At 45.3% G+C, this 12218-nt stretch overlaps 1 pseudogene; it reads left to right on the top strand.

Moving 5' to 3' along the window:
• LOC118590294 overlaps window positions 1–3367 on the top strand; it is a 64631-nt pseudogene extending 61264 nt beyond the window's left edge.
• The last annotated feature ends 8851 nt before the right edge of the window (window positions 3368–12218 follow it).

Genomic DNA, 12218 nt, shown 5'->3' with positions numbered 1-12218 from the left:
TAGAGGAAATGTGTCCCCTGGCAGTGGTTGTGAGCTCAGCCCCAGGGAAGTACAGCTGCCAGCAAGCTCTCCCTTCTTTTTCTGGGGTTTCCTAGGTCCAAGGCTTAATAGGGGAGGCCTATCGGTGCCTCTTTAGCTCAGGTGACAGCATTAAAGATATCCACCTTGCAGCCCCTCCCATTATGGCTCTTTCCTTCCCTTGAGTATTGTCTGGTCATTGAGACTCCAGAATCCATAACTGTTAAGTTGTTGTTGCTGAAGATGCTGTGAATGTGTTGCTCTGATTGATTGATAAATAAAATGCTGATTGGCCAGTAGACAAGCAGGAAGTATAGGATAGGTGGAATAAGCAGAGAAGAGAATGCTGGGAAGTGGAAGGCTAGGGAGAAAACATAAGCCTGCCCTCCAGGGAGAAACATGTAAAGGCAAAAGGTAAAGCCACAGAACACATGGTGACATACAGATTAACATATATGGGTTAATTTGGGATATAAAAACTAGATAGCAAGAAGCCTGCCACAGCCATACAATTTATAAGTAATATAATTCTCTGTATGTTTACTTGGGTAAAAGCATCTGGCCTCAGGGCCGCAGGAGCAGAGCCAAACAAGGAAAACTTGAGCTACATGTTGTCACAATAATATCAGCTCCTACAAATGCCTGGATCTGTATAGTTTTAATTGGCATGACTGTCTCCTTTTCTCTCCCCTATTGCCTGGATCACTATCTGTAGTGTGCTTTCAGAAGGAAATCCAGTTTTAGAAATCTATTTGGTATATGAATCTGAATATAAAGAAAGTCTCAGAGACATGACTTCACTTTTCACTTCCTGAATGTACTGAAAGATAACTTTCTGCTTAGCTTGTCCCAGTGCACACTGTCCAGTCATGCCTCTTGCAAAGTCAAAGACTGCTTGGGTCTGGAGACCCCAGAAAGGACATGAATCTTCCTGTGTTGTGGCCATGTGATTCTCTCTGTGAGCTCAGAGCATGTGACTTAGGAGAGGTCTCCTGGGGGAAGTGCCTCGTGTCTGGTACAAGACTCTCTGGCTGTTTCCTCCTCTGCAAAGTGAATGGATTGGCCTGATGTGTTAGCCTTTTTCAAGAGCTAACCCCACCTATTAACTTTCTTGTCTCTGACACATACCCTTTGGTTTTATGAAACCCTGATTTTTCTCTGTCTTCTGTCCTACAGTCTTAGCCGTGGAACATGGAGCTGTACACACTCATGTTATGTAATTGTTCCATCATGGTGACCCAGCCCCAGCCAGGAGGAGTCCAGTATGCTTCTTGCACAGAGCATAAAACCATGGCTTTGACCTCCTAGTCAGGTAAAACCTTCTCTCAAGTCTAGCTGGTGACCATGTGGGTTGTTTGGGGACTCGAGACTCCTGGCTTGACACCATTCCTGACAAGAGACTATGAAATTCTGGCTTCCCCTCCCTCATCTCTCTGGAAAGGCATGTGCTGAATGAGTCTAAAGTATAACTGAGCAAGAGCTGGTTGTGGCAAGTACTTATCCACCTCCTTAGTGCAGAGCTGAGATCTCCTTGTGTCTCAGAGGGACAACTACTGTCCTTTTTTCATAGAAAGAATGATATTCTTATCCAGGAAGCCTTCACAGTGACAGGTGGCATGGGCTATTACAGGGGCAGAATTGGATACACCAAAAACAGGGCTTGTGATGTGAGAAATCTGTTATGTTTCCTTAGAAGAGGTGGCTGGCCCCCAACCAAACATGGAAAGCCATGTCAATTATGAATGCAAAATGACAGGAGCAGAGACCCCATTGATCTGTGCTTTGGACACTTGCTAAGGACCTGCTTTTGTTCTTCTTGGCTGTCTTTTCAGGGCAAGCACCAGGAGAGGATCTTTGTTCCTATTTTCTGAAAATGGACTCACTCACATGCTGGCTTTGAAGATGGATACGTAGGTTTTCTAGAACCAGGAAACTTGGCTGGGAGGCTAGGCCCATGCTCCAGCTTTTAGCACATTCAAGATACTGGTCACCACAGCAGAGGGCTGGTGGTCACTGCCTACAGTAGCTTTAATGTCCAGGGGTTCAACAGGGTGCTTTGCAGAAGGAACCCAGGAGTCATCTTAAATCAATCCAAAAGTGGGAGAACACCAAAGTTGTTAAGAAACACTTCCACTCCATGGTACAATGAAATGTTCCCCTTGAAAATTTCTGTTCCCCACAACCACATCCTATCAAAAAAGAGACTCACTATTATGTCCATGTTGGTCTCAGAGTCCTGACCTCATCTCTACTGCTTAAGATACTGATAGAAGAAGAGAGTGGAGCTGTGAGTTTGTGAAGAAACGTCATGCGTTTCACGGGCGTGTGACATTTAGCCTCACCTTCCTCCCTGAACTCAGCATGGGTAAAAAGTCAGGAGAAGTTATAGATCCTCAGGAAGCAGAGTCAGCCAGCCCCCAGGATTCTGATCTCAAGCATCAGAATTCCCTTTAGGATGATGGGGCCCATCCCCAGGAGGACCGTGGAGAAGAGGAATGTTTTCATGACTGCAGTGCCTCATTCGAGGAGGGGCAGCCAGGGGCACCTGTGGCGGGGACAAAGCCACTGGTGATGCTAGTTCTGATCTAGATGAGGAATAGCTAACTGAACTGGAGAAAGACATGCCAGAAGAAGAGAAACAGAAGAGAAGAGAAGAGAGTGCTGAACTGAAGGAGGAGGGGAATGAACAGTTTAAGAGAGATCACATAGAAGCTGAGAGTTCTTACAGCCAAGGCCTTCAGAGGTGCCCATCCTGTTTCCAGAAAGATCGGTCTGTTCTGTTTCCAAATAGAGCTGCTGCAAGGATGGAACAGTACAAGAAAGAAATGGCCATCAATGACTGCAGCAAAGCAGTCCAGTTAAACCCCAGCTACATCCATGCAATATTGAGGAGAGCAGAGTTGTATGAGACAAACTGGAAGAAGCACTGGAAGATTATAAATTGATACTAGAAAAAGATCCATCGGTACATCAAGCAAGAGAAGCTTGTATGAGATTACCTAAGCAAACTGAAGAACGCAATGAAAGATTAAAAGAAAAGATGTTAGGTAAACTGAAAGATCTTGGCAACTTGGTTCTGCGACCTTTTGGGCTCTCTACAGAAAATTTCCAGATCAAGCAGGATTCTTCTACTGGCTCCTACTCCATCAATTTTGTTCAAAATCCCAATAATAGATAACGGAAATAACAGTAGTCATAAAGGCTGACTGGGAGGCCATGAACTGTTCACAAGGGGCAAGCCCCTGCAGGTGTTTAGTGTTTAAAAGCATCCTATCTAAGAAAGGCTGTGTAGTAGAGCCTGAGCCACCTTCTCGCTCTTGTTTTATGATCAGGGTGGAATGTGCCTCCTGATGTATTGAGCCTCATTATTTCCATTTTAAGGAGGTGTCTGTGCAGCTGCTCTCCCGGGTTTTGGCTGGTGGTTTTTGTTTTGTTTTGTTTTGTTTTGTTTTGTTTTGTTTTGTTTTGTTTTGTTTTGTTTTGTTTTGTTTTTGGTCTGGGAGAAACCTGAAAATGTGCTGGCCAGCAAAATCCTCTTCCTAACCATGCAAGCTTGTCTGTTGGGTGATAACCATACATGCTGGACACGGTCCCTCCTGCTGCCCCTCCCTGCTCATACTCTTTCAGAGGTTGCACTGTAGGGGTCCAGCATTCCTGGGTTCCTCTGTGAATAAAAGCTTTCTGTGACAAAAAAAAAAAAAAGATACTGATAGAAGCAACTGCTGGTCAGAAGCACAAGAGAGACATCTTCATCCTACCCTCCAGGTGTTTGATGGCTAACCTACCCTGTGGGACTGTTCTGGGTGTGGTGTGCTTCAGAGTCCCTGAAAAATCCTTTGGGCATCTCCTTGAATATATTTAGCATGTGAGAACAGATTGAGCAAAATTTTTTGGGGGGTAGCCAAAATGGCTTAGTGGGTAAAGGTGCTTTCTGCTAAGCCTGCCTGATGACCTCAGTTTGATCCCTGGGGTCCACATGGTAGAAAGAAAGAATAGATTCCCAATGCTGTCTTCTGATCTCCACACTCATGCTCTGGCATGCATGTGCCCAAATACATAAAAATAATTACTTTAAAAAATCCAACACATGAAAGCTGGGTGTGGTGGTACATGCTTGCCATTCTAAAACTCTGCAAGCTGAAGTGGGAGGATTGCTGCCAGTTCAAAGCTACATTGGGTTACAGAGTGAGACCAACTCTCAGAAAAACACACAAAACCTCAAGTCAATCAAGAAACCCCAAAACTGGCCAGGCTCTTGTGTCACACACCTTTAATCCCAAGATTTATAAGCCAGAGGCAGGTGAATCTCTGAGTTCAAGGCCAGCCTGCTCTACAGCATGAATTCCAGGACAGACAGGGCTGTTACACAGATAAATTCTGTCAAGAAATAAAACCAAACCAAAAACTATTTGTTGATAAATGTTGAGGCACAAATGTGTAGGTTCAAGATTATCTATAGGAAGACGAGTCAGAAGCACCTTACTAATGAATTTAACCTTTCTCAGGTGCTGGGTGGTCCAGACTCTAAGGACTGAAACACTTCCCTTTCACCCAGGGTATTTTTATTTTTCTCAGTATTTATACATTAGCAAGTTGATTTCCATATGCTCAAAACAACCTAAAAGGCCAAGTGTAAATTCCTTGATTTATCAAGTAGCATAGTTTGCCAGGTTTCCTGAACCAAGTTTTGCATAGGCCTTTGTATCCTTGGGAGATTCTGAGACAAGATTCACATAGGGCAACAAGAGAAACAAAAGGTATTGGTTGGTTAAAGAAAAGATGTCTTATGGCTAGGTGTTACTGTCTGGAGCCAGGCCAGGAGTATCTCTGCAGGAATACAGCCACAATCAATCAATCAAAGAAATGAAAAGAAACCCCCAAACATCCTATTTTGTGATACTTGATGAAGGGGCACAAAGAATGAACAATGTGACTGCAATTACCATGGGGTGTGTGTGTGTGTGTGTGTGTGTGTGTGTGTGTGTGTGTGTGTGGTGTATGTGTGTACACAAGCATATCTGTCTGTGTGTGTGCTGTGATATGTGTAGGTACCCATAAAAGCCAGAAGGAAGCATCAGATTTCCTGGAACAGGAGTTACAGGTAGTTGTGAGATGGGTTTGGGAACGGAAACCAGGTTCTATGCAAAAGCAATAAGTGCTCTTAACCACTGAGCCTTTATTTGCAGGAAGTGATGGCAAGAAGCAGAAATGTATTTAAGGCGTGAGGACGAAGAACCAGAGCCAGGTTAAGTTTTTTGGCTTTTGAGCAGCACAGTTCAGCTGAGATCCATTTGGATGAGGACTCAGAGGCTTCCAGTCTGAGGAAACAGGATCACCTGAGGAATTGGTGAGGTGAGGAAGCTGTGGCTTGTTCTGCTTCTCTGATCTTCCAGCTTTAACCCAATACATGGCTCCAGGTTTGATTTTATTAATAAGACTTTTTAAGATTTGTGCTACAGATCAACAGGAAGTACAGGCAGGAAGAGGAGATGGGTGAGGGAGGAGGCTGCATCTGGCATTCTGTTGTAGTAGTGCTAGGGATGAGAAAGGGGGATTAGATATGGAGGAGAGGAGGGAGTCTTCAGTTGGCTTACCTGTTTCCCTTATCAGCTTGTGTGTCCCAGTGAGTTCCTCCTGCTGCTGTTGGAGGCTGGGATGACTTGGGGATTTCAGAACGAGCCCTTGTGCTGCAGTGTGAACATGACTGCTGGGAACTGTGTTGAAGTACAAGTGACCTCAGATGCTGCTACATGGTGAGCAAGGGGCTTCTGTCCCCAGAGACGGGGAGTAGCCACCTGAGCCTCAGAAGCTAGTGTGGTAGGTCCTACCTAGGGATTAATTGAAGCTTGTAGCCAGATGCTGAGCCAAACGCCCTGCATCAATTCTCTGACCACCATTTTGTCAGCCAGGTTTGCACTTAACTGTGTAGAAGTCTTGCCCACTTGGAAACTAAATATTGAGGCTCAAGCTAACCTCTTAAAATTGTACATCCAGTTTTTTCTGCCTTTATCCCGTGGTATGAATTAATTCATCCGGGGAAATTACACAGAAAGTCATTCACTCTGCCCCAGCAGGTCCTTCTTTATGGTGGAGATGCCTGCAGTTCACTATCTTAAACTTCAGTCTGTGATCTGGCTATTGTCTAGTCTGTTTCCCCTTGCAGTGTGCACAGCACACTGTTCCTCTTCTGGTCTGAAGGGAGAAGCCATGCTCCACACACAAACCCTTCTCCTATTACTACCATAGACAACCCACTGTGTGACTCAAACTGGTAAGTTTAGAACTCTGTGATTCTACAGACCTGTAATCCAAGGATTTAGGGTGGTTAGTCAGGGGGACAGCAAGGACAATTTCCTGTGAGGCTACAGACAGGGTTCAAGTCCACCTCAATCAACATTGGAGATGTTGACTCAAAACTACTTTTCAAAAATGCTGGAGATGCAGTTGTTCTAGAATTAATATGTCATCTCAGGGAGAAATCATATCACCACTTAGAGATCAATAAAGAAAAATCTCTTTAATAGCAGTGCAAATTCAAGTTTGGCTAATGCTTAAAGAGGAGCTGGCCTGGAATAGATTTTGATAACTTATGTATACCTTAGGTCTATGCATTCCACACACCCATAAATCTTAATCCTTAAATCTCTTTCAGGTCTGGTCCCTTGTTATACTTTAAACAGGTGAAATAGAGACAGAAGATTGCAAGTCCAGTCCTTAGTTAGAGGAGAGATTTATACACCAAAGATATTTCCAGTATAATTTTTGAGCAAATTATCAGCTGCTGAAGTCCTATGTCATCCTGTGCTGTCCTTGCTTAGATGCAAGGTCAAACAGTATCTTGCTAATGGCATTCTCTCTACCTACTTTAATTCAAAGTCAGTATATCTGAGAGTTCTTCTAATTATCTTTATCCTTTAAAAAAGTCAAATATTTGTATCACTTTTAAATTTCATTTTCTGTACAAGGATCACTGCTCTAATCACTATTGGTTTCTGTTCTCCATCGTTTCCCAGTCATTAAGAACTTCACGTTCATTTTCTCCAGTGGTTATTACTCATTTATTTCTGTTTGTTATTTCCTATAACCCATGCTTGCCTCACACTGTGTCATTGAGAATGACTTTGAACACCAATCCTATCTCTGCCACCCAGTGATGTGAAGACACATATGTCAATCATTCCAGGCTTGGCCCTGATTGGTCAGCAAGGGGGAAAAGGAGACTGTTCTAATGCAGCCCAGGATTTTATTGGGGAGTGCCAATGCAGAGGTGCTTATGTAAGATTGGGAATTCATTGTCCATATATTACAAGCTGTTATAGTCCCAGCACAGAAAGAGAGGGGGGCAGGAAGGAGCTTGAAAGTTTTCCAGTTTTGTCTGTAGTTGGGATTACCAATGGGCAAACAGTGAACCAATTATACTTGGTCAATAAATGTCACAAGTGGCCATTTTTTGGACTCTACAGAGCAGGTTCCTTGGCCAGGAGATTGACCTGTCCCCATTGAAATGTTAGATCTGCACCCAGGACAGAGACTCTATTCTCGTGACCAAAGGCCTTCATCTCTCAACAGGCCTTCTTTACTACTTTTAACTTGCTGCCTTCCTAAGGTTCCCAGAATCACTTAGCATCAGAGGTCGGAACCCCCAAACACTTTTGGCATCTTTGGCCTCTGCTTTTATGATTTTTGTTTTCAAAACAGGAATTATCATACAAAATAGAGAAAACAGGCCTAGATGGTGAGCCCTAGTCAAGGGGAGATGGATGAGGGAGTTATAGGGATCTGAATCAGCCATTGACAGCCTGACACAGAGCAATTCCCTGACCCTATTAGGTTGGGGTGTTGGTTAGAGGTAGGGGGCATGTCCTCTTGGACAATAAACATCCATATGTAAGAGCTTCCCCAGACAGGTGTAGAAAAAAAGAAATAGAAAGGAAAGCAAGTTTAGATATAAAATACTTTCAGATCACTTATTCATGCAGCGTCAGATGTTATTATTGAAATTCAAGCATGTCACTTTTGGCTGTTTGAACTGTACTTCAGCCAGAGAGAGACTTTAATAAAATTGGAGTCCATGGAGGAAGAAAAGAAGGATCACAAAGTGAACTCTGCTGCAGGAAGTTTCTATCAGCTCCAAGTGGGAGCTGAGAGACAGGAGGGACAAGGTTACAGAGGCCCAGATGGGCTTAAGGAAGCTGTGGGGGCTTAGCAGGCAGCACCTAGGGGAGGAGGCCAGACAACAGGGATGTTCCAATAGTTGCCCACATGGTGCGGCCCTGGAGTGTGTAGCAGGCTCCAGGAGCCAATGAGACATTTACCAAGTAGGTGAGGCGAGATGGATGGTTACAACACAGGGAGGAAGAAGCGGCTGAAGAATTTGGAACCAAGTATGATGGGCAGCAGAAGCCAGCAGAAACAAATGGTCTGCACACATCTTAAGGGTCAAATCAGCAACTTAAGTCATTTTGAAATGTTAAGACATGGGTACTATGGGCATACTGTGGGTATGGGGGTATTAAAGGGAGGAGTGGGGAGAAGATTCTTCCTTAGAGGTCAGAGATGAAAGGCTTAAGTCCCCTGAGGTTTGAGAGAGAAAGTGGGTATGGAACCAAAAGTCTGAGATGAGTGGAGTAGCATCAGTCCCCGTTGGAAATAGTCTGTCCCTTTATTTTGTTTTGCTCTCCTTTCTCTGTCACACAACAGGTAGATTGCTGATAGGAGACCAAGATTTTAGAAGAAACCTTTTAAACATGCATGCTTGGGTCTAGAGGAGGAGGAGCTATACCCCAATTCCAGAGTCAGCTTTCAATTGAAATGGGACAGCATAAACAATGGTCTAATGCCACTCAGACCTAAACAAAATTCACTGTAAAAAGTGAATCCAGTAAGCTGGGAACAAAGAAGGCTTACAGATAGGAACCTTTTTAGCTCTACCCATAGACAGGAAATGCTGAGGAAGGAGCTGAGAGACGCACCAGCCAGGGAGGAGTGTGCACTAGGAATGTGCGTGCTGCAGCTGATCTACTCCTTTGCTTTCTCCCGTCCTGGGTCCCGCTTCCAGATGCCACTTTGCAACACGCTTACAGATCCATCAAGACAGGACATTTATACAGTGTGTGTGTGTGTGTGTGTGTGTGTGTGTGTGTGTGTAAGACCAGGCAAAAAATAAACTGGCCTTGGAGTGGGAGTGGAGAAAAGGGAAAGCCTGAACACGGGATGGTGGAATCTCTTTCCATTTCCCTCGTCGCTCACAGTATTTGTAAAGGTCTCAAATAGTATTAGGATCTAGGGTGCCATTAGGCGCCCATTTGGATTGATTGTTTAAGGGGCATTGAGGCCAAATTTGATTGCAAAGGTGGATAAGTTTAGGGCCCTTCTGGTCAGGTGCCAGGTATACCAAAGGGGTGCCAGACACTCAACAGTCACTTCCTTGGAATCAGGGAAATGTTTACACGAACCAAAGGGGAAGCTCACCCAATTGCCACTGGTGCATGGGGTGTTGAGCTGGAAGGTGAATCTGTTTTGGGTGGATCAGAGATGAGGGGATAGAGTCCCAGTGCGATTCAGACCAAGATGGGAAGCAGGGGCACCATGTGAGCCTACCTGAGTCCTGGCACCAAACGTAAGCATTGCCCCTCAGATGGAAAGGTATTCTGGCAGTCAAGAGCCAAGGAATACCACAATGTCACCATAAACATAGCAGCTTACAGCCTGCTCTGGGGAAAGGTTTCCCCAATGCTCTGCTCTGGCAAAGGAGGGTTTCCCCTGCAAAGCTTTGCTCAGGTCCCCCAGAGTGTAACAACTCTGCTCCACTAGGAGAAAGTTTCTCCTGCAAAAGTGTTCTGCTCCCCTCTGACGAAAACTGTTACAGCAGATCTCTGCCCCAGCAAAAATGTCACACCACACAACAAACCTTACTCAAGATTTATTGGAAAGAAGAATCCAGTAGGGTGGCTGCCTCTAGGGTGAGAAGCAGCAGCAAACTGAACAGGGTATAGAGCTTATATAGGGTTTCTTGGCAGTTTTCAGGGTGGCTTGGGATTGATGAGTTTTTGTGATCTGATTCTGGGCAAGCTCAGGGATTGGTAGGATTTCAAGCCCTGGTCCTGGGGTCAAGTTAGGGTCAGTGTGTTTTTCCTTGGCTCTTTTCATCCTACAAGGACAATAACAAATAACAGAACATAAAATAAAACAAGACAAGGTGACCTCAGTAGATAGAAGATGCAAACAGAGCAGAACAGAGCTGGAGAACGTTCGCACGTGGGCTTTGTGAGCACAGGAGCTTGATTCTTCTTTGTCAAATACCCAGGGTTAGGGCTGTTGACCTAGGGCAAGAGTATGTCTGCTGCCTGCCCTGGTCCAAGCCTCAGCTGCCATCCCTGCAGCCTCCAGGATGCCCACACCTGTTCTTCAGTGCAGGAGTGCACATAGTCACTGATCTCAGCTGCTACCTAGTGCAGGTGCAGCTCCCCAGGGAACCCTGCTCCCCAGTGGCGCCACAGGGCGGCAATCCATGACAATAGCTGGCGATGGGAGCTCGGTGAGGGGAAGTGGGGGACAGGGGGAGCTGAGAGGTGAGGTCCACTGACCTCTGAGCCCTGCTCGTGGCTCCTGCTCCATGTTGCTCTGGGGCTGTCTTTGGCTGCACCCCAATCTTCTCTGCCTACCCCACATTGAACTTGGCCTGTGGTACACCCATGAAGCCTGGGGATGGGGGAACTTGGTCTGGTCCTTATGGAGATTTGGGCTTCACAATGGGCTCAGCCCCTTTCTGGCGCAATGATTTCATAGGGGGTTGATAGGTATGGTAGATTGGGAAGCTGTGGGACAGGAGGAGCTGTGCCGGGCGTGGGTCCAGTGTTTCCCTCCTTGTAAACCATCTCACACTGCCTAGCCCCTTTTACCTGGACAGCCAAAGACACTGGTGCGTTTGATTTTCATTTCCCTGCCTTCTATGCTTGCCGGGCATCCACGTAAGTAACTCGCAGCTTCCTTGGAGGCCTTGGGGGTTACTTAGTAACCTCACCAGGGATGAGGGCTTACTAAACACCAGGCAATCATTGCTTCCATCACCTGAAATACAAGAATCCATGTCTTATTTTGAGGTCTTATTTGAAAGGTGGGAAAATTTGAGGGACCATAAGGAGAGAATCGGCTGAAGCCTTCTCTAGCTGCAGAACAATGATTCAGATATATAACAACAGCTTGAAACCCTACTCCCCAGCTACCAACCTGCAATTTTCTAGGGAACTTCACTCAGGGAAGGGACATGGACTAAAGCCCTGTGCAGCCTTAGTGGTTTCTGGTTTCATGATTCCATCTAGGACATCTCCAGAGTCATCTTAAGTGTCTTACAGGGGGGGGGGGGGGGGGGGCTTCTTACTAATCTTTTGAAAGGTAAACGGGGAGTCAATAGTATATATGGCTAATACAATGACAATCACCCACTTCCTCTTGGAGAAGTCCACAACCACCACTCTTGGGTGTATTTTATTCTCTGCTACTTGTGCTTTGAAAAGCCCACACTCACACCTTTGCTGTGTCTTACTTTCTTCTGGGTGCTTCTTTCTCATATTTCTTATAATATATCTTAAGTCTGTGTCTTAGTTAGGGTTTCTATTGCTGTGAAGAGACACCATGACCATGGCAACTCTTATAAAGAAAACATTTAATTGGAGTGGCTCACTTACAGTTCAGAGGTTCAGTCCATTATCATAGCAGGCCATGGCATCGTACAGGCAGACATGATGCTGGCTACATCTTCAGAAGACAACAAGCAATGGACTTAGACACTGGGTGGTATCTTGAGCATAGGAAACCTCAAACCCCGCCCCCACACTGCCACATTCCCTCCAACACAGCCTCCTAAAAGTGCCATTCCCTATGAGCTTATGTGGACCAATTATGTTCAAACTACCACAGACTATATTAAAATACTTTTAATAAAATTCCTAACTTTAGGGTTGGGGATTTAGCTCAGTGTGGTAGAGCGCTTGCAAGGCCCTGGGTTTGGTCCTCAGCTCAAAAAAAAAAAAAAAAAAAAAAATCCTAACTTTGCTTCACTATACCACCTACTCTTGAAATTCTTTTCAGCATCAAATCCACAAACCCAGCTTTGGCCTGAGTTGGGGTCCCTAAGGTAGGAAGCTCCCCCGTTTTCCTAGAGCGGCACAGCTCTGTCCTGCCCCGCTCACCACTGACAT

This window comes from Onychomys torridus, chromosome 8, assembly GCF_903995425.1.
Source record: "Onychomys torridus chromosome 8, mOncTor1.1, whole genome shotgun sequence".
NCBI classification, from domain to species: domain Eukaryota; kingdom Metazoa; phylum Chordata; class Mammalia; order Rodentia; family Cricetidae; genus Onychomys; species Onychomys torridus.
This window is presented reverse-complemented; position numbering and strand designations above follow the sequence as displayed.